Source organism: Hyperolius riggenbachi, chromosome 12 (assembly GCF_040937935.1).
Source record: "Hyperolius riggenbachi isolate aHypRig1 chromosome 12, aHypRig1.pri, whole genome shotgun sequence".
In the NCBI taxonomy this organism is placed as follows: domain Eukaryota; kingdom Metazoa; phylum Chordata; class Amphibia; order Anura; family Hyperoliidae; genus Hyperolius; species Hyperolius riggenbachi.
Genome location: NC_090657.1, coordinates 228,480,976 through 228,508,211, shown reverse-complemented (window position 1 = coordinate 228,508,211; position 27,236 = coordinate 228,480,976). Strand labels below are relative to the sequence as shown.

General features: G+C 44.6%; 1 protein-coding gene across 2 annotated transcripts in view; it reads right to left on the bottom strand.

The window, feature by feature from the left end:
- Positions 1–26,679, bottom strand: part of LOC137541325 (uncharacterized) — a 107,400-nt gene extending 80,721 nt beyond the window's left edge. For both annotated transcript variants that reach the window (XM_068262573.1, XM_068262575.1), the window contains exon 1: positions 26,603–26,679. The gene's annotated coding sequence lies outside the window, so the exon portion shown is untranslated. The remainder of the gene's footprint in view (positions 1–26,602) is intronic.
- Between the last annotated feature and the right edge of the window lie 557 nt (positions 26,680–27,236).

Genomic DNA, 27,236 nt, shown 5'->3' with positions numbered 1-27,236 from the left:
TTTTTCATTTTTTTTCTTATTCTTACTGTTAAAATGCATTTACAGTAAGGTAGCTCTTAGCAAAATGTACCCCCCAAAGAAAGCCTAATTGGTGGCGGAAAAAACAAGATATAGATCAGTTCATTGTGATAAGTAGTGATAAAGTTATAGGCTAATGAATGGGAGGTGAACATTGCTCGGATGCATAAAGTGAAAACGACTGAAGGCTGAACTGGTTAAAATAATTTAAAGTAACTTTTCAGCACTTTGAAACTGAAAAAGTACCAAAAAGCAGGTGAAAAGGTACTATGAAAATTATTCTGAGTACTAAGGAGAAAAAGTTAACAACATAAGAGCCCAGGGGCCATCTGCAGTTCACTTTTTCTCCTGAGTTTTCTCCTAGCAGATAATTTTTAATCTTCGATTTAAAATAACTTTTTTAGCACTTTGCAAAGGAAAAAGTACCAAAAAGGCATATGCTATTAACAGTGTAAGAATGGCTGCAGTTTATATTTTCCCATGAAAATGAATGGCTGAATTTTGATTGCCTGTTTTATGCTCCGCCCACTTTTCCTGGATTTGTTACCTCGGTCACCAAGTGACCAACTGTGCCAAATGTGGGATCTCTGGCTTGATTACTGTGAGAATGGCAGCCTTTTCCATTTTTTCCATTGACATGAATGGGTGAAATCTGATTTGCTGTTTGTAGCTAATCCCATGTGTGCAGAAGGGCCGCGAGACCCCCAGAACATATAATTCCAGCTAGTAAGGGATTTGTATACCAAGTTTCGTTCAAATCGGGCAGCACGGTGGCATAGTGGTTAGCTCTCTCGCCTTGCAGCGCTGGGTCCCTGGTTCGAATTCCAGCCAGGGCACTATCTGCAAAGAGTTTGTATGTTCTCTCCGTGTCTGCGTGGGTTTCCTCCGGGCACTCCGGTTTCCTCCCACATTCCAAAAACATACGGATAAGTTAATTGGCTCCCCCTAAAATTGGCCCTAGACTACAGTACTTCCACTACATAATATAGACATATGGCAATGGTGGGGATTAGATTGTGAGCTCCTTTGAGAGACAGTTAGTGACAAGATATATATATACACTGTACAGCGCTGCGTAATATGTCGGCGCTATATAAATACTAAACAATAATAAAAATAATAATAAAAAAATCGGTCAAGGCGTTTGAGTAATCGCGGCACATACATACATACATACTTACGCATATACATCCGATTTTATAGATATAGATTTTGTGCATCAGAGAATGCAAAAAATGAAAAAAAAATGGAAAATCAGAAACAAAAAATTGCCTTCTCCAATGCTTCTGAGTTGTGTGACTGACCTCAAATTAGCGAGCTGCAGTAAATCGGATTACTGCACAATTCCGATTTACGATTTTCATTTTCTGAATTCCAAACCGAAATGCAGAATTTTGACCGGAAATGCAGAAATTTCAATTCCGGCAGAACCCAAATAAACATCCCTATGTGTCAAATCAACCACTTCACAAATGAGGGGTTTTACCCCTTGAACACCAGAGCAATTTTCACCTTTCAGCGCTCCTTCCATTCATTCGTCTATAACTTTATTATTACTTATCGCAGTGAAATGAACTATATCTTGTTCTTTTCGCCACCATTTAGGCTTTCTTTAGGTGGGACATTATGCCAAGAATTATTTTATTCTAAATGTGTTTTAATGGGAAAATATGGAAAAAATGGGGAAAAAATTATTTTTCAGTTTTCGGCCATTATAGTTTTTAAATAATGCATGCTACTGTAATTAAAACCCATGAAATGTATTTGCCCATTTGTTCCGGTTATAAAACCGTTTAAATTATGTCCCTATCACAATGTTTGGCACCAATATTTTATTTGGAAATAAAGGTGCATTTTTTTCAGTATTGCATCCATCCCTAATTACAAGCCCATAGTTTATAAAGTAACAGTGTTATACCCTCTTGACATAAATATTTAAAAAGTTCAGTCCCTAAGGTAACTATTTATGTTTTTTTTTAATTGTATTTTTTTTTAATTACAAAAAATAAATAAATTGGGGAGTATGGGAGGTAATGAGTTAATTTATTGTGTAAAACTAATGTATTTGTATATGTAAAATGCTTTAGGGTGTAGTTTTACTATTTGGCCACAAGATGGCCACAGTGAGTTTGTGTTCATGCGACCTGTAAGCGTCCGGAAGGACGCCTACAGGAAGCACTATGAGGCTGGGAAAAATCACAATGATCACGCTGTTTCTAATAGAAGCAGCAGATCATTGCGGGGGCTTAGATCAACGAATGGGAATAGATTTTCCCGTACATTGATCTCCGGGCGAGCGGGCGGCGGCGTGCACGAGCGGAGGGAGCGTGCGCACAAGCGGCGGCGGTAGCGAGGGAGGTAAGGTTTTCCCCGTCCCTTGGTTTTATAAGGATGGAAAAAGGGACGGAGTAATCCGTACCACGGGGGGGGGGGGGGGGGGGGTAATGTGGTTAACAATGCTCTGTTAAATGAATAGCCTATAGACACACTGAGTTCTGGATGTTTGTTTAGCTTTCTGTGTCATAAAGGCATGATTTGCATATTCAGCAGTGATGCATTGTCTAGTACAATAGAACAAACAATCAATGCCACCAGGTACTGATCTGCAACCACTGCTGAGAATGAACAATGCCCAAAGTTCAAAATAAGGTCTATAAATAAACCAGCGCAGGTCTTATTGGTCATACATTAACCAACGTGTTCCACCCTAAAAATTCTTCACATTTTTCAAGAACACGTGCCAAGCATCGGTAATTAAGAGAATTGAGACTTGTCATCCTCAAACAAGCCCGTGATAAGGTTGTGTGTATAGCTTCAGCAATCAGGAATGGTAAAACGATCCTCCAGACAGTATCTCAATCCTCTGATTGTATTTAGATATGTCTTCGTCCGGGATATGAGCATGAAAACAAAAGGCAGTTCTCAGTGTAGACTGCTTTTATTTTATAAGAAGGATATCAAACAATGGTTAAAGTAAGCATAAAATGAGCACTTACATAATGGGTCCAAGCAATGCGTTCTCGGGTAGATAATTGCACGTATGTGCTGCTGGCCAACAGCGGTTTGCAATAAAAATGATAAAAAGGTGCCACCCATCTCCCTTCTGATCTTATAAAGTGGGTTGTTTGTGGCTGGTAGGCCTCAATTCTCTTAATTGGTGATGGTGGGCCCATGTTCTTGAAAAATGTGAAGACTTTGCACAGTGGAACATTATCACACCAAATTCATGTACGACCAATGAGTGATGTATTGTGGGAGCTCCTTTTTGCTCACTTAACCCTCTGGGCGATACAATAAGATCGCCCAGGAGGGGGCGCAGCACTTTTTTGTTATTTTTTTATTTCTTAAATAATGTAGCGAGCCCTCGGCTCGCTACATGATAGCCGCTGCCCAGCGGCATCCCCCCACCCACTCCGATCGCCTTCGGCGATCAGAGTAAGCAGGAAATCCCGTTCAGAACGGGATTTCCTGCTGGGCTTCCCCGGTCGCCATGGCGACCGGGCGGGATGACGTCACCGACGTCATGGACGTCGTGACGTCAGAGGGAGTCCCGATCCACCCCTCAGCGCTGCCTGGCACTGACTGGCCAGGCTGCGCAAGGGGTCGGGGAGGGGAGGGGGCTGCGCGACACGGCGGCGAGCGGCGGCGATCGGAAGTTACACGCAGCTAGCAAAGTGCCTGAGAACTCCTCCTGCGTGACATACCCCGAGCTCAGCTCGGGATTATCGCTCAGGAGGTTAAAGGATACCAGTAGCCACCAAAAAAAAAAAAAAAGTTACATGCTCACCTAAGAGAAAAGAAGGATCCTTTCCACAAACTCTCCACTGCCAGCCGGGATCTCCTTCATCTTTGTGGCCATGCTCAAGTCTGAACGATCTGCTTCCAACACTATGCAGGCGCGCTGATGGCCTACACCTGTGAGTAGCATGGAGCCACTCGAGCACAGAGGCAAATGCCATGCACAAGCAGCTCAGTGCTGCTGCACGGGCACAGACTGACTCGCACCTGTACATCATGGCCATGTTCATTCACAGATGGGAGCGTTGTCCCACAAACCTTTTCAACCAATCATTGTTGAATAGGCTCAGAGGGTCACAGCACTGCAACAGCAAGTTTTGGAGAGACGGGGAAGCCTCTGGATTAAGGCGAGTATCTATTTTTTTTTTCTCTCTCCTAAAAAAGCCTTTCAGTACACTTAAAAAAGAAAGTACTTTACAGCTATTACTATTACAGCTTTAACCTCTTGATGACCGCGGTCTTAAACCCCCTTAGTGACCAGGCCATTTTTACCAAAATAGGCCACTGCAGCTTTAAGGCCTCTCTGCACACAAGTGATCCTCCCCTTTTCTCCCCACCAACAGAGCTTTCTGTTTGTGGGGTCTGATCGCTCCCCCCCATGTTAATTTTTTTAACAAATGTTTTGTTTTGTTTTTTTAATAACTATGCTTTTTTTTTTTTCTTTTAATTAATTTTGTAACCCTCCCTCTCCTGCCAGCCAATCAGCGTGATCGGCTGTCATAGGCTTCAGCCTATGACAGCAGTCAGCGGATCACTTTTTTTTGCCTTCCAGGGGGACAGCCGTGTCACTGTAGATCGCAGCACTGTAAAATTTTAATAGAAGGCGGTTTCACTGTCTAACAGTCTCTGAGCGGCGATCGCCGCTGGGAGACTGCTCCGACAGTCATCCGGAGATGCACATGCATTAGCAATCTCCATTCCCAGCCATTCACGCCAATCGGCGTGGAGTAGTCTGGGGGCTGCCGCTGCAGTCACGCCAGTCGGCGTGGAGCAGTCGGCAAGCAATTGAAGAAGGCAGATTTAAAATGAAAAAAATTAGCATAGCTTTGTTAGTACTGGGGCCTTTCAACCCTAACAAAATCTTGGTGGTTCTTATTCATCAGGAATTTGCTGCTAATTCTGCAAAACAATTGATGATGCTCGCAGTCTGCAAATTACGATTATATGAAACTTTACACATTTTTTGCAACTACAGCCACGCGTTATTATAATTTGGACATTCAATTGCTTTTGTGTAATCCATTCAGTATTTTGTGTAATTTTGTGTAATGGTTTGTGGAGATGCCGCCGTTCAGACCGGCGGTTTCCGCACAGCAGCATGCGTCTGGTTTGTCTGAGCCTTCTAGTGCACACAGAGGGAGAGCTGCGCGCGCTAGGAGGCAGGACCTTTATGCCAGTAGGAGAGGGATCAGCTGATAAGGACGATCAGCTGATCCCAGTGCAGTGGGTGATTGGCTGAGTGGTGCTGTGCGGCGCTGAGGAGCGCTGCACTATATATAGATCTTGCCGGTCAGTCTCAGGTTGTCTGCCGTTGCGAATACTTACGTGTGAGCACTCAGACCTCAGTCAGATCCCACAGTGTGTTAGAACGAGGAGGACCTGGGAATTCACACTTAGCCAGATTACGTTTGTGTTATTCTTAGACCAGTTCCGGAGTGTTGTGACCAAGGACCTCACACCCAAGCTTAGGATTACTGTGTCATTGCTGTGTTATACTTTAGACCAGTTCCGGGGTGTCGAGACCTAGGACCTCACACCCAAGCTTAGGAATACTGTGTCACTACTGTGTTATACTTTAGACCAGTTCCGGGGTGTCGAGACCAAGGACCTCACACCCAAGCTTAGGAATACTGTGTCACTACTGTGTTATACTTCAGACTAGTTCCTGGGTGTCGAGACCACGGACCTCACACCCCAGGCTAGGACTCTGTTCTATTTCTGTTATGACTACTTGTTCTGTTGACCTCTCTGATGCTTTCTAATTTGGTACCTCTGCATATCTGCCTACCTGTTGCCAGACCCTGCCTGTACCCGGTTACCGAATCAGTCTTCTGTCTCTGTACCTCATCTGCTCGTGTGTTGCCGACCTGGCCTGCCCAACCTTTCAGGCTGTCACTCACCCTTGAGTGCTCAGTCTATCTGTACTAGCAGTGACACCATTCCACCAAGTGTCAGTTGCAACTAGGACTGCTGCTCCTCAGAGAGTCCAGCCTGTGAGCAGCCAGTGGCCTCTTCCCCTGGAGTTCCCTGGCTGCAGTACAGTGTATTATCTGAATTATTAGATATCCTTGGTTGCCAGGTTCTCACTATTCTCCCTCTCTAGGAGATAGTCTCTGCACTGCCCAGGGCCACCTGCCCCTCAGGTGGTTCTTGGCCGAGCTGCTTATATCTCCCGCTCCTCGGGAGATAGCCTACAGTTACACCAAACACTTACACTTTATTAGGTGTCCAGAGGTTAGTCATACTTGTATTATTGGTGATTCTGCAGATCACCCATAATCAGGTATACATCTGTATTGTTAATGATTCTGCAGATCATCAATAATCAGATTCTCTCTGTGTGCCGACACCGATCGTTACATTTTGGCTTAATTTTGCCCTTACTGGCGGTTAATAACAAAGACTCCATCCTTTCTATATTCACCAAAATTAATATACATTTTAAGGGAAATGGTGGGAACAAGACAAAAAAATAATTTTTCAAAAAGATCTTGTCGTTTTTGAGAAAATTGACCATAAAAGTGCAAAGGAAAAAATGTTTTTTAAACTAAGGAAAAAAAAATGTATTTTCATTTTTAAATCCATTTTACTCAAAAACTACAACTTTTTTAAAAAATATTTTCTTGCCTTGTTCCCACTATTTTCCTTAAAGCGGATCCGAGATGAAAAACTAACTATAACAAATAACTTGTCTATATATCTTATCTAAACTTTAGATAGTTTACACAGCAAATCTAGCTGCAAACAGCTTCAACAGTATATGATTATTTATTCCTGTGATACAATGAGAGCAGCCATGTTTGTAAACCTTACACGGTGGCAGGCTTATCTGTATCTTGAGCCATCAGCCTAATCCTCTCTCTTCCTCCCTCCTCCCCTCTGCCTCTGAAATCTCTGGCTAGTAACACCTCCCCCTCCTCCTGCCCAGACTGAGCTCCCATGAGCCCTTGCTACTACCAAGGCTCTCTGAAAACCTGTGGGCGTGTTTTTTTTTTTTTAGTTTATAGGGAATTAGAGTATTAAAACAAAAACAAAAAAGTATTTGGCTTGAGGAATGCCCTATAAACAATAGGAAAGGAACACAATTATGCAATGAGTAAAAGTTCACCTCGGATCCACTTTAACATTTGTAGAGATTTTGATGGCAATAGCATGTACTGTATGAGCGCTTTGCTATCCTCCACTAGTGATGTAGTGAACATCCAATTTTGCATTCGCAAATGCGCATGCAAATTTACCGCAAGTGTTCATGAACTGGCTGTTTGTGGTGGACTCCATAGACTTTTTTTTATGTCAAATCTTTGTTTATTACAGATTTTAACAGTACAATAGACCGCTTTGGTAATGCATTTAACATTGCATTGGAAACATCAGTATTATTTTAGTCAGTAAATAGTAAAAGCAGGTAGAAGTCAATAGTCTAGAGTACACAAAGAATATAGAGTAGAATGATGAACTATGTTCTCAAAGAACACTTGTCTAATAAACACGTAGAAATGTTTGTCTTCGCCTATTTCTCAGGCTCCATAGACTTTAATGGCAAGTGAATGGCTGCTGACTTTTGCAGTTAATAGCAAAGACCCTGTACATGCTAGAAACACCAACTTCGCAAGGTATGTTAAGGAGGACAGTGGAAACAAGAGGCATATTTTCAAAAAGACCTTACAGTTTTTGAGAAAATCTATTTTGAATATCTTATTCCGAGTAAGGGAAATGTTTTAATGGCCGCCGGCTTTAGCGGTTAATAGCAAAGTTTCCAAATGCATTAGAAACACCAAATTTGGTTGGTATATGGGAACAGTGGGAACAAGAGGAAAAATATTTTTCTTCAAAGAGACCTTGTAGTTTTGAGAAAATTGATGTTACAGTTAGAGGTGTGTGTGTGTGTAAAAATAAATGATATGGGGTCCCCCCCCCTCCCGAGCCTCTTTAGCCCTCTGTCCCCATGCAGACTGGGATTGTCAGAATGCGGAGTCCCAGCCATGTGGGGTTTCGCACCCTGAGCTATACCAGCCCGCAAGGTCAATGGTAATGAGAACATTCATTTTTTTATTAAAAATAAAAAATTTGCGTTAAATGCGAACAGCAACCAACCCAAGTTCACCAAGAACTTTTCACTGGCGAACTATTTAGGCCATCTCTATTCCCCACTAAAGTCGGCATAAAGTTACGCAAAAATGATTTTCCATTAGGATTTTGCACTAGAATCATGAATTACGATGCAAAATATGATTATGCGAAATTCCTGCTTATCACTAAACATTTAACATACTTTCCTTCCCACATTTTTTTTTTTTTACATTTTTACCGGTCATTTTCCTTCTTATATCTATTTGAGATGTTAACCTCCTTAGCGGTAACCCCGTGCTGGACACGGGGTAAGCCGCGCAGGAGGATTTCTCAGGCCCCGCTGGGCCGATCTGCATAATTTTTTTTTTATACACGCAGCTAGCACTTTGCTAGCTGCGTGTTACGATCGCCACCGCCCCGCGCCGATTCACCGCTACCCGCCGCATCAGAGGGTGCCCCCTCCCCCCCGAGACCCGTGCGCTGCCTGGCCGATCAGTGCCAGGCAGCGCTGAGAGGTGGATCGGGACTCCCTCTGACGTCACAACGTCAGAACGGGATTTCCGGATGGGCATACGCGCCGGCGGCGATCGGCGCATACGGGGGGATGCCGCAGGGAGGGGGGAAGCAGCTAAAAAAAAAAAAAAAAAAAAAAGGTTAAAAAAAAACCTCCCGCGCCCGCAAGGCCGCGGGAATCATACCGCCAGGGAGGTTAAAGTATCTCTATAAAAAGAAAAAAAATGAACAAAACATATAAACCGAACGCTGTGTAATTTTTTACTAATTTTTTTTTTTAAATCCAAAGTAAATGCTTCGAGATGAGAGAAAAAAAACTTTGCAATGTGCGACAGCCGGACAGTGAGTGAACCTGGAGCGAGAGTTTGAGAACCTGCAAATCTCAACATGATTTTACACAAGGTAAACAGGTCAAACATTCATTGCCAACAGTGGCACTCTGATACCCCATCCCCCCTCCCCCAATCACGGATTCGACTATTCGGCCGCGATTGAAAAATATCCGGAAACCGCGTCATTGATTTCCGGATTTGAGCCGGACTCATGAATTTGACTCTGATTTTTTCCCGTGAATGGGGCAATCATGGCTAAACACGGCCGTGATCACTTTAAAGTCTGAAATCCCAGAAGTGAACTGGAGGCGGGGTCGGAGCATCGGTGAGTGGCTGCGCGGGTAGAGGATGTCTACGGGGGACCATTAGAAGCTCCGGGTAAGTTCAACTCTTTTTCCCCGACCCCCCCCCCCCCCCCCCCCCCTACAGTATTCCTTTAAATGGGGCTATTAATTGGTAATAATTGGTTTTAAACAGGGAAATACACTTTAAGCAATTGCAGAGGTGATGGCAAGTCCCAATGGCACCTGTCAGTTGTGGTACCACTGGAGGATAAGTGGGCAACGCCACAAAAACACCCAGAGAGTTAAGGATTTTGTAAATGTTTTGTTTTTGTGTTTTCTTGCATCGATAGCAATGACATGGCAGGCCAGCAAAGTTGCCCGTTAAATCAGCCCAAAAATTGTAGCATCCGTGGACCCTGGTGGTGGGTACACAGACTGTGGATGTCATTAAATTCGACATGAGAGGCGGCAGCAGGAAGACTGAGCAGCACTCTGTGGCAGTACAGAAGAAGAGTATGGCACCCCATTGGTGGCACCACAGCACAATAAATTATCAGCCAAACAATTGTAGCATCCGTGGACCCTGGTGGTGGGTACACAGACTGCTGTTGTCAAATACAACAGGAGATGTGGCAGCAGGAGGACTAAGCAGCACTCTGCGGTAGCACAGAAGAGTATGGCAACTCACTGGTGGCTAGTGATGTCACGAACCTCCGATTTTCGGTTTGCGAACCTCCGTGGAAAGTTTGGTTAGCAAAAAAGTTTGCGAACCGCAATAGACTTCAATGGGGAGGCGAACTTAAAATTTAAAAAAAAAAAATTCTACTGGCTGGAAAAATGATATAAAACATATTGCAAGAGATCTAATACTTGGAGGAAGGCCCTCCTACCCTTCTACCTATTCGCTCCTCCCGGAGGGAGGAGGGTCTCATCTGCTAGGGAATTATAGTATTTCAAAAGCCAGCTTACATACCGTGGCTGGGAATTGAACCCAGGTCTCAGTGTATGGTAGGTAACTAACATATCCATTATACCACCAACACTACTAGCTGAAGCTAGCCTAGCATGTACCATTTATGCTCAATCCAAGAGAAAAATTAGACAAGACAAATAACATTTATATCACACTTTTCTCATGGCGGACTCAAAGCACCAGAGCTGCAACCACTAGGGCACACTCTATAGGCAGTAGCAGTATTAGGAAGACTTGCCTAAGGTCTCCTACTGAATAGGTGCTGGCTTACTGAACAGACAGAGCTGAGATTCGAACCCTGGACTCCTGTGTCAGAGGCAGAGCCCTTAACCATTACACCATCCAGCCACTGCTTAAGGATTTGTAGCCAGGCATGGCCTTGCCTTTTTGTGTTCAACAGTTGTCAAGAGAAAAATTAGACAAGACAAATAACATTTATATTGCGCTTTTCTCCTGGCAGACTCAAAGTGCCAGAGCTGCAGCCACTAGGGCACGCTCTATAGGCAGTAGCAGTGTTAGGAAGACTTGCCTAAGGTCTCCTACTGAATGGGTGCTGGCTTACCGAACAGACAGCCGAGATTCGAACCCTGGTCTCCTGTATCAGAGGCACTGTACCACCAACACTACATGCTGAAGCCAGCCTAGCATGTACCATTTATGCTCAATCCATTTATGCTCAAAAATACAATTCCACGGAAAGCGGTGACCATCCCTACTAGAGAGAGAGAGAGATGAATCTACCTGGCTATCTGGGGTTCTCTTTGGACAACTGTTGAACACAAAAGGCAAGGCCATGCTGGCTACAAATCCTTAAGCAGTGGCTGGATGGTGTAATGGTTAAGGGCTCTGACTCTGACACAGGAGACCAGGGTTCAAATCTCGGCTCTGTCTGTTCAGTAAGACGGGACCTATTCAGTAGGAGACCTTAGGCAAGTCTTCCTAACACTGCTACTGCCTATAGAGTGTGCCCTAGTGGCTGCAGCTCTGGTGCTTGGAGTCTGCCAGGAGAAAAGCGTGATATAAAATGTTATTTGTCTTGTCTTGTCTAATTTTTCTTTTGGATTGAACATAAATGGTACATGCTAGGCCAGCTTCAGCTAGTAGTGTTGGTGGTATAATGGATATGTTAGTTACCTACCATACACTGAGACCTGGGTTCAATTCCTAGCCATGGTATGTAAGCTGGCTTTTGAAATACTGTAATTCCCTGGCAGATGAGACCCTCCTCCCTCCGGGAGGAGCGAATAGGTAGAAGGGTAGGAGGGTCTTCCTCCAAGTATTAGATCTCTTGAAATATGTTTTGTATCATTTTTCCAGCCAGTAGAATTTTTTTTTTAAATTTTAAGTTCGCCTCCCCATAGAAGTCTATTGCGGTTCGCGAACTTTTTTGCTAACCAAACTTTCCACGGAGGTTCGCAAACCGAAAATCGGAGGTTCGCGACATCACTAGCCACCAGAGGAGGGATTAGGTAGAAGGGGAGGAGGGTGGAGGAAGGAGGAGCTGTCCCTTAATTAGTGTAGACAGACGAGTGAGTCAAATGGCAGAAGATACTTGCCTTGTATAAGGGGGGGGGCTCCAAGAGTGAGTGCAGTCTGATTGGCAACACTGTGCCTGCTGACTGTGATGAAGAGGGTCAAAGTTTTGCTCAATAGAGCATTATGGGGCGAATCGAACTTCCGGGAAAGTTCGCCATTGGCAGGCGAACGCGAGCCACCGAAGTTCGCCAGCGAACCGTTCGGGACATCTCTACTGGTGGCACAACAGCACGATAAATCAGCCCAAACATTTTAGCATCTGTGCACCCTGGTGGTGGGTACACAGACTTTAGTAGTAAACCACAACATCAGCATCAGGAGGAGGACTAAGGACTCAGCAGCAGCACAGAAAGGCATGGCCCCTCATTGATGGCACCACAGCACAAGAATTGTGCCCAAAAATTGTAAGTATCCCTGGACCCTGGCATTGGGAGCACAGACTTTTGTAGTTAAGTACAACTTTATTAGCAGCAGCAGCTGGGGTGGATGTCTCAACCTGCGTGGGGCGTTGGCTGCTGCTGGGAGGTCTGTGAGAAACTCATGATGGGCTGCTCCTCTATCATGTCCATCAATACCTGTGAGTCATGCTCAAGAAAGACCACATGGCGTTGAGCCAATGTGCTGAAAATGGGTGACACCAGTTTTGGCTGACTCCGCCCAGGCTGTGCTCTGGATAAACCCCTCTCTACTGCACCCCCTACAGCTGAGCGCCCTCTCCCTGGGAGTGGACCAGTCTCAGAAGGTGCCGAGGCAATGGAACTCCCTCTCCTGCCATACCCACGACCCCTGCCAGACATGCTGAATACTGTGCACAAGATTTCAAGGTGGAGAAAGTGTGCTGCTTTTTAAAGTCAATAAGTGTGTGGGCCTGGGGACAGACGGAATATAACAGGGGGCGTTTGATTTTTCAGAAATGAACAAAAAAAAATACAAACAAATGCGCAGATAGCGCAAATAAAGTAATAAAACACAAAAATAAAAAAAAAAGCGCCGCGGTCTGACTGCACTATGCACACAGCAAAGTAACTGGCTGCACGCTACTAGCACAGTGCAATGTCACTGACTAAACTTAGTGACTGAACAGTGGCAGTGAATGCAACTAACTGAAGTTGATCACTGGCTATGAGCGAAATACAAGTGTCAGATACAGTAAAATATAGAACACAAAAATTAGTGGACAGCGGTCTGCCTGCAGTGCACTAATAGAACAGTACAATGTCACTGACTAAACTTAGTGACTGAACAGTGGCAGTGACTACAACTAACTGAAGTTGATCACTGGCTGTCTGGCTTAGCTAGCTAACAAGTATACAGTAATAGAGCAGTGGAATCAGTGTGAAGTTGACCCGCCTGCACTAAGCACAGCAATCAGTACACTGTCACTGACTGCAGCTAACTGATGTTAATCACTCACTGGCTAGCTAAGTACAAGGATGTACAGTCACTAATAGCGCAGTAGAATCAGTGAACCTGCCTGCACCAAGCACAGCAATCCGAAGTATAGATAGAAGTAAAAATGCTGTTTTTAGGACAAAACGCGCTTGCTGAAGCAACAAGTGGCCTGGAGATGATCCTCTCAGTGCCACAGTCTAGCAAGGATGGAACTTTCCATCATGGCCTCCGCTTTATATACAGGAGGTAAGGGCATAGCCTCCCCTCCTGTGATTGGTTGCTAGGGCCTGGCTGGGGGTCTGATTGGCCCAGGGGGGTGTAATTTCCACTTATTTGTGCTAATCACGACCTAATCATGGCTTTACCCACCACGATCACGACCGTGAATGCGTTCCGAATATTCTTATTCACAGCATTTCCGTGATCCAGAATCAATTACTGCATCAAATACTGAAACAGAACAGTGAAAAAATGCTCATGAATCACTGCTAATCCGTGATCACGGAAAATATCTGCCCACCACTGATTGCCAAGGAACTTTAGCCAACAAAACCCAACTTCCTCCTTTTCAGCTCGGTAACCATTAACTTTTCAGGTAAACCACATCATGTAGAAGGAATGCAAGCTCCATCTGACCATCACATTACACCAGTCAGATCTAATGACCCCTGACAGGTCAGGCTATCAGCAACAGGTGAGCCACCAATAGATTTCAGGTCATTAATTAATAGAGAGAGTTATAAGGGCAGGGCGATACATTTCTCAATCAGTATTCCAACGAACAGTCCGCACTCAGACTGTTTGCAGTAACTTGAAGGTTCCTGCAGAGCAGACTCCATACTAGTATATAGTGTCTGTCCTGTGCCTTGACAAACGAGACCCCTAGTGGCCCCGAAATGATCGTCAGATAACACGGTCAGATAATATGTCGTGTGTAATGGAACAATTAACCTGCAAGTTACTGCAAAATGTCAGAGTGCGGACCCTTATCTGGAATACTGTATTGGATGGCTGCTGGGTCCAGCGCCGACGACATTCCTGCATAAGCTGTGCGATCTTTTTGGATTTGACATTTCTCAATCAGACTTTGAGATGTGACCAAAGTCAAGTGATTGATGAATTGCAACTCTGATTAATTCTCAATCAGGGATGTTTGCTTACGTGGTTCATTATCGATTGGGTCCCTTGAAGAACTGCAGTGAAAACAAGGTAACAAAAAATTGATTCCCATCAATATCTATCCACTGTGGAAATTGGCAGAAAAAAAAATTGTTATACTTTATTGAACAATGACAAAGATTCCTATCCATCTATCCATCTCCATGTATTCCAAACCATCCATATCTATCTATCTATCTATCTATCTATCTATCTATCTATCTATCTATCTATGGCCAGATTTCTGGGAAGGCCAGAAAGGCCATGGCCTTGGGAAATAAAAAGTAGCAGGGCACATGACTTGGAGAGATAAGAGGTCACATGACAAAGTAAATCATCTCCCCAGCTTTGCACTGTTCTGCCTGAATTCCAGAGATCCCTGCATCTCTCGCACTACCTGATGTGTGTAATGAAAGCCACTCTCCTACACTGTGCCTTAAAGCTGAAGCCTCTCTCGCCTCGGCCTGGCACTGGTTCCCCCTCCTACACTGCGCCCTGAGGCTGGAGCCTCTCTTGCCTCGGCCTGGCCTTGACAGCCAGCATCTGCTGTGGCCTGATGATCCTGTCCTCTGCTCAGGTAGTGCGAGAGATGCAGGGACCTCTGGAATTCAGGCAGAACAGTGCAAAGCTGGGGAGATGCTTTACTTTGTCATGTGACCTCTTATCTCTCCAAGTCCTGTGCCCTGCTGATTTTTATCTCCCAAGGCCATGGCCTTTCTGACCTTCCCAGAGATCTGGCCCTAGATAGATAGATAGATAGATAGATAGATATGGATGGTTTGGAATTCACGGAGATGGATGGATGGATGGATGGATAGATGGATAGATAGATAGGAATCTTTATTGTCATTGTTCCAAAAATTATAACAATTTTTTTTCTGCCAATTTCCACAGTAGATAGATATTGATGGGAATAAATTTTATTTGTTTCCTTGTTTTCACTGCAGTTCTTCAAGGGACCCAATCAATAACATACAAGCTGCGGTGAGAACAAAAATATACAGGCTCAAGTAGCAGAGCTCTTGAGTTCAGTGAATTTCTTCATGCACGCATTCATGGACACACATTATCACAGGCTTTCTCAACCAGGGTTCCTTGAGGACTCTGCAGGGGTTCCTTGGCATTTTCCCCCATCGTGGGGATGTATAATAGAGCACACTATAATAAGTAGTACTGTAACAAGAAGCACTAAATTAGGGCATCAGGAGATGGTATAATGAGTGGCAGTGTAATGGGGGTAGTGAAATAAACAGCCACACATACTTTTAAAGACCATGCCTCCTGCAAAATAAATGTAGGGGTTCCTCGAGACCAAAAAATTGTTTGCAGGGGTTCCTTGAGATCCAAAAGTTATTTGCAGGGTTCCTCCATGGTAGAAAGGTTGAGAAAGGCTGTATTATCAGCTCAGCTAGGTCTCCACCTCACTGGTCTGTTAAATTTTTGTTTGTTTTTTTTTCCCCATGTAATGACAGCAGCATTCTCTGTGTTACAGCTTAGTAGCAGCAGAGCATTGTACTGGCGTACATGCAAAAAGGGAGTCTGGACAAAAGGGTGCAGGATATAGACGAAATTATACGTTTTTATCTAAAACAATATGTTTTGTTTATAGCTTATAAATGAAAATGAAGTGCTAAATATGTTGAATTAATGGAAATGAAACGTCAAAATACAGTCTATAACAAAAAAAAAAAAAAAAAATTTATATATATATATATATATATATATATATTTACACTTGTATTTACCATAGTAATACAATTTTAGATATTACAGGTATTTTACTGCAACTATACCTAAATGTACTCTAACAGAGATCTCTCCCTATCCCTAACCACCAGGGCCGGCGCTACCATTAAGGCAAAGAAGGCAGCTGCCCCAGGGCCCCAGAGCTTGTAGGGGCCCCCAGTGGCTACAAGAGGAAAAAAAAAATTTTCAAATCGGCCTTATAGTTTTTGAGAAAATCGATTTTAAAGTTTTAAAGGAAAAAAAAAACACTTAAAAACCTGCCGACTTTAATGGTTAATAGCAAATCCACCTTACATGCTAGAAACCCTAAATTTGCAGGATATGTTAAGGAAATCATTAGAAATAAGAGGAAAAAACAATTTTTCAAAAAGACCTTATAGTTTTTGAGAAAATCGATTTTAAAGTTTAGACGGAAAAAAGTATAGTTTTAAATGCGGTAAATGTAACTTTTAGTAGCAAACCTAACGGTAGTGTCATTTTACATGTATCAAACGAAAGCGCAATCAATTTCCTGACGGGGTTTCCAGGGGGTCTATACGCAGCAGCAGCGCTTTGGCCAGGGATCGCTATACAGCCGCAATATGGCTGTATGAAGATCCCTGGCATTTTTTCCTATTTTCCCCCCAAAAATTTTTATGTTTAGAGTGTGGGAATTTTTTTAAAAAAAAATTATGTGGGGTCCCCCCTCCTGAAACTTTTTAACCCCTTGTATCCCTTGCAGGCTGGGATAGCAAGAATGTGGAGCTCTGACCGATTGGGGCTTCACACCCTGACTATACCAGCTGCAAAAAAGGTCTCCTAATGCCGATTTATGTTCGGGGTATATGTTGGGGGGGCCCCCAGGTTTATTTTGCCCTAGGGCCCCATTGTTGCTTAAACCGGCCCTGCTAACCACAAGACCCCCCCCCCCCCCCCCTCCTTTGGTGGAAATATGCATAATTTAATAAATTGTATATATTACATATATTGTACTGTAACTATACCTAACCCTACTCTCACACAGAACCCTCCCTGTACCTATCCCTTACCCCTAGACCCCCCTGATGGTGCCTAACCCTAAAAACCTCTGGTGGTGCCTAACCCTAAGGGCCCTTTTATACTTAATCAGTTGCTCTCAGTTATAACTGAAATGAAGTTGATTTTCAAAGTAATGCCCATGTTTTCCTATGGCACAGTTCACACTTAATGCGTTTTAACTGAAAAATTCTTCCCAATGCACTGATGTGGAAAAAAGGCGTACTAATGCGCACTAACGCATACCAACTGAGTGTAAATGGGGCCTGAAGCCCCCGGTGGTGCCTAACCCTAACCACCCACGTGGTGGTGCCTAAACCTAACCATCCCCCTGGTGGTGCCTAACCCTAACCACCCCCCTGGTGGTGCCTAACCCTAACCACCCCTCTGGTGGTGCCTAACCCTAACCATCCCCCTGGTGGTGCCTAACCCTAACCACCCCCCTGGTGGTGCCTAACCCTAACCACCTCCCTGGTGGTGCCTAACCCTAACCATCCCCCTGGTGGTGCCTAACCCTAACCACCCCCCTGGTGGTGCCTAACCCTAACCACCCCTCTGGTGGTGCCTAACCCTAACCATCCCCCTGGTGGTGCCTAACCCTAACCATCCCCCTGGTGGTGCCTAACCCTAACCACCCCTCTGGTGGTGCCTAACCCTAACCATCCCCCTGGTGGTGCCTAACCCTAACCACCCCCCTGGTGGTGCCTAACCCTAACCACCTCCCTGGTGGTGCCTAACCCTAACCACCCCCCTGGTGGTGCCTAACCCTAACCACCCCTCTGGTGGTGCCTAACCCTAACCATCCCCCTGGTGGTGCCTAACCCTAACCATCCCCCTGGTGGTGCCTAACCCTAACCACCCCCCTGGTGGTGCCTAACCCTAACCACCTCCCTGGTGGTGCCTAACCCTAACCACCCCCCTGGTGGTGCCTAACCCTAACCATCCCCACTGCACAAACACCCTTACACACATATAAACAATAATATATTTGATACCGTAAAATACTTCACTACAAATAACATGAATAGAATAAATTATACATTTTTAATAGAATAAATGGCCTTAAAATCACGTACACGTTAAAAATACTAAAATAATGTTAATATTAAAACCGATATACAGTGGGATGCAAAAGTTTGGGCAACCTTGTTATGTAAAAAGAGAACCGAGAGCCCAATATAGTGTAGTAAGTATTGACAATTGGGTAAGTGAAACGAGTATAATATATACTCACAAACCAGGGTTACCTCCAAGTAACCACTGTACAGGGAGGTGAGGAGATTAGCCTGTCCTCACTCAGGATTAAGCTCCCTAGCGTTCTGGGCGAGCTACGCAGCGTGACCAAGCATCACACCGATGCGAAACGGCCGTTGCTCCTCCACCTAGTGCCTGACACCCACCTCCTGCACCGAAAACCCTGCCTTTTGCCGGACACGTAACCGATAGCTAGCATCACACCCATGTAACACTTGGATGGCAATTAAAGTGTTTCTGATGTCTGTACATGAACATTGATTGTCACTATCTGAGCTGCAAGTAAAGTTGTGAGATGGCAGGTGCACGCTTGCTTATTTCTTGTGCATAGACGATGTTTGTAATAAACCTTATTCTGTAAATGAAAACTGTTGTTAACACGATCCCTGCAGCTGCTATTCCTCGGGTGCCCCGATTTCCTCTCGGGCGCCCAATAGCCGATATTTTGCATTGCAGCCTATGGCGGCGCCCTTTTTGTCCATTAGCCATATGCGCCCTTTTTTACTGCTTTCTTGTACTGTATCAGTCATCAGTGAAAGCAGGAAGTTTTAAAACAAGACTGTATTTATATCTGTAACAGCTAAGGCCTCGAATGCCTCTAGTCGGAGGACCTCAACACTCTCCTACACTCAGCTATAAGTCAAAATAAATAGCACTGTGGTCTGCAAAGAAACAAAAATGAATGCTACACTAAAAGATTTAAAGGGAATGTCCAATGAAAATAAAAAAATGAGTTTCACTTACCGGGGGCTTCTACCAGCCCCATGCAGCCATCCTGTGCCCTTGTAGTCACTCACTGCTGCTCCAGTCCCCCACTGGCAGCTTGCCGACCTCGGAGGTCGGCGGACCGCATTGCATACATTTTTACACATTCCCGCTAGTGCAGGAACATTAACACATACATTTTTACGCATTACTGGTTCATTGCGTAAAAATGTACGCATTGAACCAGTAACGCGTAAAAATGTATGTGTTAATGTTCCTGCACTAGCGGGAATGCGTAAAAATGTACGCAATGCGGTCCGCCGACCTCCGAGGTCGGAAAGCTGCCAGCGGGGGACTGGAGCAGCAGTGAGTGACTACGGGGGCACAGGATGGCTGCATGGGGCTGGTAGAAGCCCCAGGTAAGTGAAACTCATTTTTTTATTTTGCTTGAACCTTCCCTTTAATGCCTGTTTTTGAACGGATCTGGCAAGCTTGGCTGGACTGGAGGGACAGGAATGAAGCCTAATCACTAATTGTATTCTGTTTGCAGACCTTACAGTGTGCCATAAGGTGAATATAATTCTATTTACTTTCCTAGGTGTTCATTGAGAAGACTTGACCACCACTTTACCACTGATAACATCCTTGACTAATGTTTTTCTGATACCGATTACATAGTTTTTTCTTTTGTTTATTGTGCGTTATAGCTGTACTTGTGTTATATGATTTATGTTTTTCGGTCATCCCCTGATGCGATAACTCAGGGGTTAGGAACCTTTTTGACCGAGAGAGCCATAAACGCCACATATTTTAAAATGTAATTCCATGAGAGCCATAAAATGTTTCAAACTGGGACAATAGGGCTCACGTCCCCCTGTTGCCATGGTGAAGTGGATACAGTTAATCCACCAAGCAGCAGAAGTGTCAGACACGTCTTCAGCTTCTCTTGGGTTTCAGCAACGTCAGCAATATCCCCTAGAGCCAGACAGGAGAAATACAGACTAACAGCTTGTACAATTAGCTAGCTGACTTGGGGGTTGATTAATTTTGTAGGATGAGATCCCGCGCTTTGGCCCAATAGGAGTGCGGGGATCTCGTTCTATAAAGTCACTGGACCTGACCGGGTCCAAAGTGGGACGACTGGAGCAGCAGTTCATTTTGGGGTAGCGCCAGTAAGTTAGTGGTGCATGCTACAGCAGTAACGTGCCTACTTTGAAAATTGTATTTGCGCTGCCACACTAAGCTGCGCTGCTTGAGCACTGTAGCTCAGTGACTCAACCCCTACTGATTTGTCTGTGAGCCAGATGTAGCCATCAAAAGAGCAACATCTGGCTCCCGAGCCATAGGTTCCCTATCTCTGAGATAACTGTTATATTGCTATTCTCAATAAAAGATTTGAAACTAAAACAGGACTATATAAATGTATTTATATTTGCAACACAAGCTATGTATCCCCTTCTGATGCTGAATTTATATATATAGCTGTGTGCTCTAACATCTTGCAAGTATACGCTGTCTACAAACGTATACAAAGTCTAAAGATGGCTCAATGGCCAAAGGCTCTTAGTTTTTCTTTTCAGTTAGCCAAAAAAAATGGTATCATTCTGTTTCAAAACTTCAAACTTCCTGTAAACTTATTTTAAGATCTGTAAAGGTGAACAGAGGCTCCAGTAGGATAAAATAGGTAACATGTTTAAAAATAGAGGTGATGGAGGTGAGCTTACCTCCTCCAAGTAGACACAAATTAGTAATGATGTTGTATCAACACAATCATTTGTTTATACACTTCATCAGGCAATAGGGATGGAGTATACAGCAATGCAGGTCTAAGACTCAACCAAGCGCCTCTGTAGTTAGCTTAGTCCTAGACCTGCATTGCTGTGTACTCCCTCCCTATTGTCTGATGAAGTGGGGTCATTCCTGGGAAACGCATTGTACTGAGTCTTGGCGTGTATAAATACATTATTTTGTTAATACATCATCATTACTAATTTGTGTCTACTTGGAGAAGGCAAGTTCTCCTCCACCACCTCTATTTTTAAACATTTTACCTTTTTTTTATCCTACTGGCACCTCTGTTTACCTTTACATTGTACAAGTCCACCCCCTGCTTATACAGTGGTTGCCTGAGCGCCGGTAACCCTAGTTTGTGAGTATAATGATACTTTTCATTATCTCATCCTTAACCAGTAGATCCCAGGGCTGTGGAGTCGGTACAAAAATCTTCTGACTCCAACTCTGACTCCTCAGTTTATGAAACCACAACTCCGACTCCGGGTAACCAAAATGGCCCCAACTAACTCCTTAGTCTAATATTTAACAGGGCTGTGGATTTTGGACAAAAATCACCCGACTCAGACTCCTCAGTTTATGAAACCACAACTCAGACTCCAACTCCGGGTGCCCAAAATTGCCCCGACTCCGACTCCTCGACTTCGACTCCCACTCCACAGCCCTGGTAGATACTGCACTATATTGGGCTCGTGGTGTCCCCTTTTCTGTATGTTATTTTAAAGGGGAACTGAAGTAAGAGGTATATGGAGGCTGCCAAATGTATTTCCTTTTAATCAATACCAGTTGCCTGGCAGCTCTGCTGGTCTATTTCTCTGCAGTAGTATCTGAATAACACCAGAAACAAGCATGCAGCTAGTCTTGTCAGATCTGACTTTAAAGTCTGAAACACCTGATCTGCTGCATGCTTGTTCAGGGGCTATGGCTAATAGTATTAGAGGCAGAGGATCAGCAGGGCTGCCAGGCAACTGGTATTATTCCACACAAGATCACTGTGCTTACTGAACCCTGTAAAAAAGATCAAAAATTGCACATAGTGCCCAGCACTGTCTTCAACTGGTAACAATAAGCACCCCGTGCCGCACTCCAGGGGGTAGTGCCACCACCAGGATAGGACTATAAGGCTCAGCTCCCCCTTTGTGGGTACACTCACCAGAAGCGCGTCTTGTTAAACTGCGTAATGAATGAGTCACGGAGTGTGACGAAACGCGTAGGGCGGAGTCGGAGGCGCGCTGACGTCAGAGGAGGAAGTGCAGGCAGAGCTGTCCGTGCTGCTTAGTAATATCCGCGGTGAGCGGTTACGGAATAGCTTGTAAGCCTGTATCATTTTATTTGACCTTTTTTAATAAATGGATTTCATGGCTACCCGGTGACTCTGCTACTCCTTGGCTGGCTGGATCAACGGAGGTGGATGTTATACGCAGTTTAACAAGACGCGCTTCTGGTGAGTGTACCCACAAAGGGGGAGCTGAGCCTTATAGTCCTATCCTGGTGGTGGCACTACCCCCTGGAGTGCGGCACGGGGTGCTTATTGTTACCAGTTGAAGACAGTGCTGGGCACTATGTGCAATTTTTGATCTTTTTTACAGGGTTCAGTAAGCGCAGTGATCTTGTGTGGAATAAGTGTATTGTGGGGTGGAGTGACCCTATTCATTGCTGCGATCCCCTGAATATTTTGATATTTTGTCCAGTGGAGCGCAGTATCTTCTATATTGTAGGCAACTGGTATTGATTAAAAGGAAATAAATATGGAAGCCTTCATATACCTCTTACTTCAGTTCCCCTTTAAGATCCGTCCTTCCTTGTCTTGCCTAGGTGCTAAATTGTCACTGTGTAAAGAACTCCTGAGCTGACACTACCTCTATGCCAGCGTGTGTAGTTTGGGATCCTTCTAATGACATGTTCTATGTTTTGGATGGGCTTCTCTCCATTGCACTGCCCTGTCCCCGGTTTGCGGTTCTGCCTGCATCCAGTAGCACAGAGGACAAAGCAGCAAGCTCTATCCACTCGCACTCATAGTAATGTTCTACCTGTATGTGTACAGCAGCCAGGGCTGTATTTAGTGTTCGGGCCGCCCTAGGCATCTCAGACTTATGACCCCCCCCAGAAAGCATATTGGCGTGGCCATAAAATGCAGTGGGCATGTCCATAACATACAGTTGGCGTGACCAATGAAAATTTCCTAGTAAGTGTGCAACTCAAAGTCAGTGGACCCTTGTTTCCTCCCCGGATATGAGTAAAGTGACCCTAAACAAGCAAGTAGGAAATGTTCCCACCATAAAAACACATTAGCCAGTGTTCTCTCCCACAAAATAGTGGTAGGTATTAGATAGTGAGCTCCTATTCGGACAGTCAGTAACATGACTATGTACTCTGTAAATTGCTGCAGAAGATGCCAGTGCTATATTATAATAATAATAATAATAATAATAATAATAATATGGTAGGACATTAGACTATATAATTGTAACGCGGCAATCTTTCACAAGAAAATAGTAGTGCAGCAATCTTTCACAAGAAAATAGTAGTGCAGCAATCTTTCACAAGAAAATAGTAGTGCAGCAATCTTTCACAAGAAAATAGTTGCAATGCAGCAATGCTTCAACATAAAATAATCGTGATGCTGCAATGTTTCAACATAAAATAATCGTAATGCAGCAAGGTTTCACCAGAAAATACATGCTGCTGGCTGCTGGGATGCAGCGGGGATGGGCTAGGGAAGACTGATGGCCCGGGGGGGTGGCAGCTGACGGCCGGGGCATCCGCCCCATTTTGCCTCATGTGTGGACGTCCATGTCCTCATCCATAACTAGCTATTTCAATCCATCTCTCTCCCTCTTTCCATCCATCTCTCTCTCTCTCTCCCCATCCATCTCTCTCTCTCTCTCTCTCTCTCTCTCTCTCTCTCCATCTCTCTCTCTCTCTCTCTCTCGCACAGAGGGGGTGTCACTGCCTATTCAGTAGCATTAATGTGGCGATGAGTGGGGACAGGTCACCTTTTCACTGATTCAGCCTTTTACGCAATGTAAACAGGTCAGACATTCATTGCCAAAGAACTTTAGCCAACAGAACCCAACTTCTTCCTTCATGTCTCGGTTACCATTAACTTTTATGCAAAACATTTTAGTACAAGGGTTGTTTGGTCCTTTGTAGCCCCTTACATACTGCTAGGAGCTCTGGTTCGCCATGAGCTTGCTGGGTAGTCTGTCACATTAACTTACATATAAAGGAAATCTCATGTAGATAGAATGCCAGCTCCATCCGACCTACACGCCAGCCATGTCTGCCAGTGATCTGTTGACTTCTGACAGGTCAGCCACCAATGGATTCCAGGATGTTTATCAATAGAGAGTGAAAAGGGCGGGGCGATACATTTCTCAATCAGACTTCAGCTGAAATAGGACCGTCACCTAAGTCAAGTGGTTGGCGAATTGCAACTGTCTGATTTAAAGAGAAACTCGACCAAAAATTGAACTTTATCCCAATCAGTAGCTGATACCCCCTTTTACATGAGAAATCTATTCCTTTTCACAAAGAGACCACCAGGGGGCGTTGTATGACTGATATTGTGGTGAAACCCCTCCCACAGGAAAAGTTCGTAGTTTTTTTGGCAGTTTCCTGTCTGTGAACCTTGTTGCATTGTGGAAAATAGCGGTTTACAGCTGTTTCCAACTGCCAAAAACCATGCAGCAGCTACATCACCTGCCAACAATAAAATGTTCACTGGAGTTCCTCTTTAAGTGGACCTGAACTCTTGCACAGGACAAAAGGATAACAGAGAAATGCACCCTGTATGTATTTAGAGAGTTTAGCCTGTCTAATTCCTCCTCATCTGTGATTAATCACAAGTTGTAACTGACTCGGCAGAGAGGCCGATTTGACAGCACAGGATGTTATTAATATGTCTGCTTCCATGAAAGCAGGAAGTAGATACAAATCCTGCAATAAATTTACACTGTATCAACTGTAACAAAGACATTTTGGTTATTATGCTGTTGCTATCTTTTAGAGCAGAGAGGAAGTTCCGAGTTCAGTTGCACTTTAATTTTGCTTTTTTTGTTTGGGCCAAGGCCAGGCCGAGGCAGAGGCGAGAGAGGCTCCCCTGTTGGTGGAGAAAAAGGGGGGGGATCACTTGTGTGCTGTGTTGTGTGGCCCTGCAGCGAGGTCTTAAAGCTGCAGTGGCCCTTTTTAAGAAAAAGGGCCCGGTCTTGAGAGGGGTTTAACACTGCGGTCTTCAAGTAGCTAAGCAACCCAGTTGATAGGGACCCATTCAAGCAAACAGCCCGGACCAGAGCTGGGACAAGGTCCTCCAGCACCCAAGGCTGAGACACCAAAGTGCTCCCCTCCATCCCTGCCACCCCAGCCGTCACACACTGATTGCTATTAGACTTAAGGTGGCCACACACCATACAATTTTTTAAATATCTGTTCAATTTAAGAATTGCAATCAATTTCTCTGACTAATTGTAACATTTCAAAAATATGACCAATGTACCACACACCTATGTTTAATCTTTCCCCAATTATGATAAAAATGATTGGAAACTCTGCCAAAATTGCTAGGGTGTGTATATTAATAAATTGACAATCTAACACACACCATACAATCTTTAGAAAGATTGAAGAAAAATATCTGGTATGCCGGATCGATAAAAATCGCAGAAAACGGGAAATCCGATCGAATTTTTCAGTCAAATGAAAAAAAAGCTTTCGATATTTTCGGGAGATCCGATCGTTTTTATCGAATTAACGTAAAATCGGATCATTTTATTGTATCGTGTGTGGCCACCTTAAGAGGCGCCCCAGGGCTCCCAACCACCAAATCCGTAATCTCTAGTTATCTGGCTTGCAGTCACTGTCATGTGTCCCCTTTTTTTATTTCTCTGCTTCAAACACAATAGGGGACTGATAGCTGAGTGAGTTGTGCGCCCCTTCCTACACTGCGCCCCGAGGCTGGAGCCTCTCTCGCCTCTGTCTCGGCCCGCCCTGCGCCCCCTCCTACACTGCGCCCTGAGGCTGGAGCCTCTCTCGCCTCTGTCTCGGCCCGCCCTGCGCCCCCTCCTACACTGCGCCCTGAGGCTGGAGCCTCTCTCGCCTCTGTCTCGGCCCGCCCTGCGCCCCCTCCTACACTGCGCCCTGAGGCTGGAGCCTCTCTCGCCTCGGCTCAGCCCTGCTGTTTTTTTGTTTTTTTTTTGCATCAGACTATGAAAAAAAAATGAATTGGAAATCAGAAAAAATGGAATCTAAAATTACCATGGTAATCAAAACTCAGCAGAAAAATTCTGCATTCTCTGATTTGTCCAATGATTCAGAGTTCTGTGATTGGACTAAAATTACCAAGTGACGTCTATCTTCATCTATTCCAATCCATATCTGTTTGTCTTTCTATCTGTATCTACACATCGTCTCTCTCTCTCTCTCTCGCATCCAGCCACACGACTATCTCAGGCATGCAGTGAGTCCATATTTGTCTTCAGCGATGTTTAACCCCCATGAACATGAGACGAGACATACACACAGCACAGACTGACAGATCGCATAGTCCACACCAGCACCAGTCGCTGGTACGTGAAGCTGGTGCCATGGCGCGGTACACCGCTCCAGGTAGACCGCACGGATAAGACAACAAACCGCACTGCTGGCTCTGCTTTACAGCAAAACATGCTATACCTTTCAAACACGACGAGTGATTTGCTCTGAATATATTGCTTCGAAGCACAGCAGGCAGCGGTGTGCTGCTGATAGTTCCATTGAGATACACACACACACACACGCACACGCACACACACGAGACTTACCTACAGATTCAGATAACTCCTGTATGATCCTGGGAGACTGGAAGGAATTAGCCTGTGTTGAGTCTCTCCAAGAAATGCTGCAGGGGTCTCGAGAATCATTTCCCATTTGCTTTCACTTTCTGCTGTAATCTGAGAATACAGAATGTCATTCACCAATCTCCGATTTCACGGCGTCTCACGCCACAGACAATATGGCACCGGTCCAGCTGTAAGCGCATGGCACAGTCTGTAAAAAAAAAAATCCAGAAGAGTAAAAACATCACATCGTAAAAAGAAGTCGCGTGCAACAATGTGGCACGGTTTGTGAACTTGGACACTGGATAAAGCCAATATTTAAAATATCTGTACTGTAATATTTATATAGCACCAACATCTTCTGCAGCACTGTACAGAGTATAAAAAGGATTATCAATTGCGCTCCCCTTCTCCTCTCCCCCCTCCCTTACACCGAGGCCTGCTGCACATCTCTTCTAACGCTACATGCATGTTCCACAATAAGTCACAGTTTTTTTTTCGAGTTCGCTACCCATATAGTTCACAAACGTGTCAGTGCTGATGCCTCTAACAGTTTTTACTGGACTGGTCCTCAGTCACATCCACATCGATTCCGAACAGTGTCGGATTCGCCCACGAC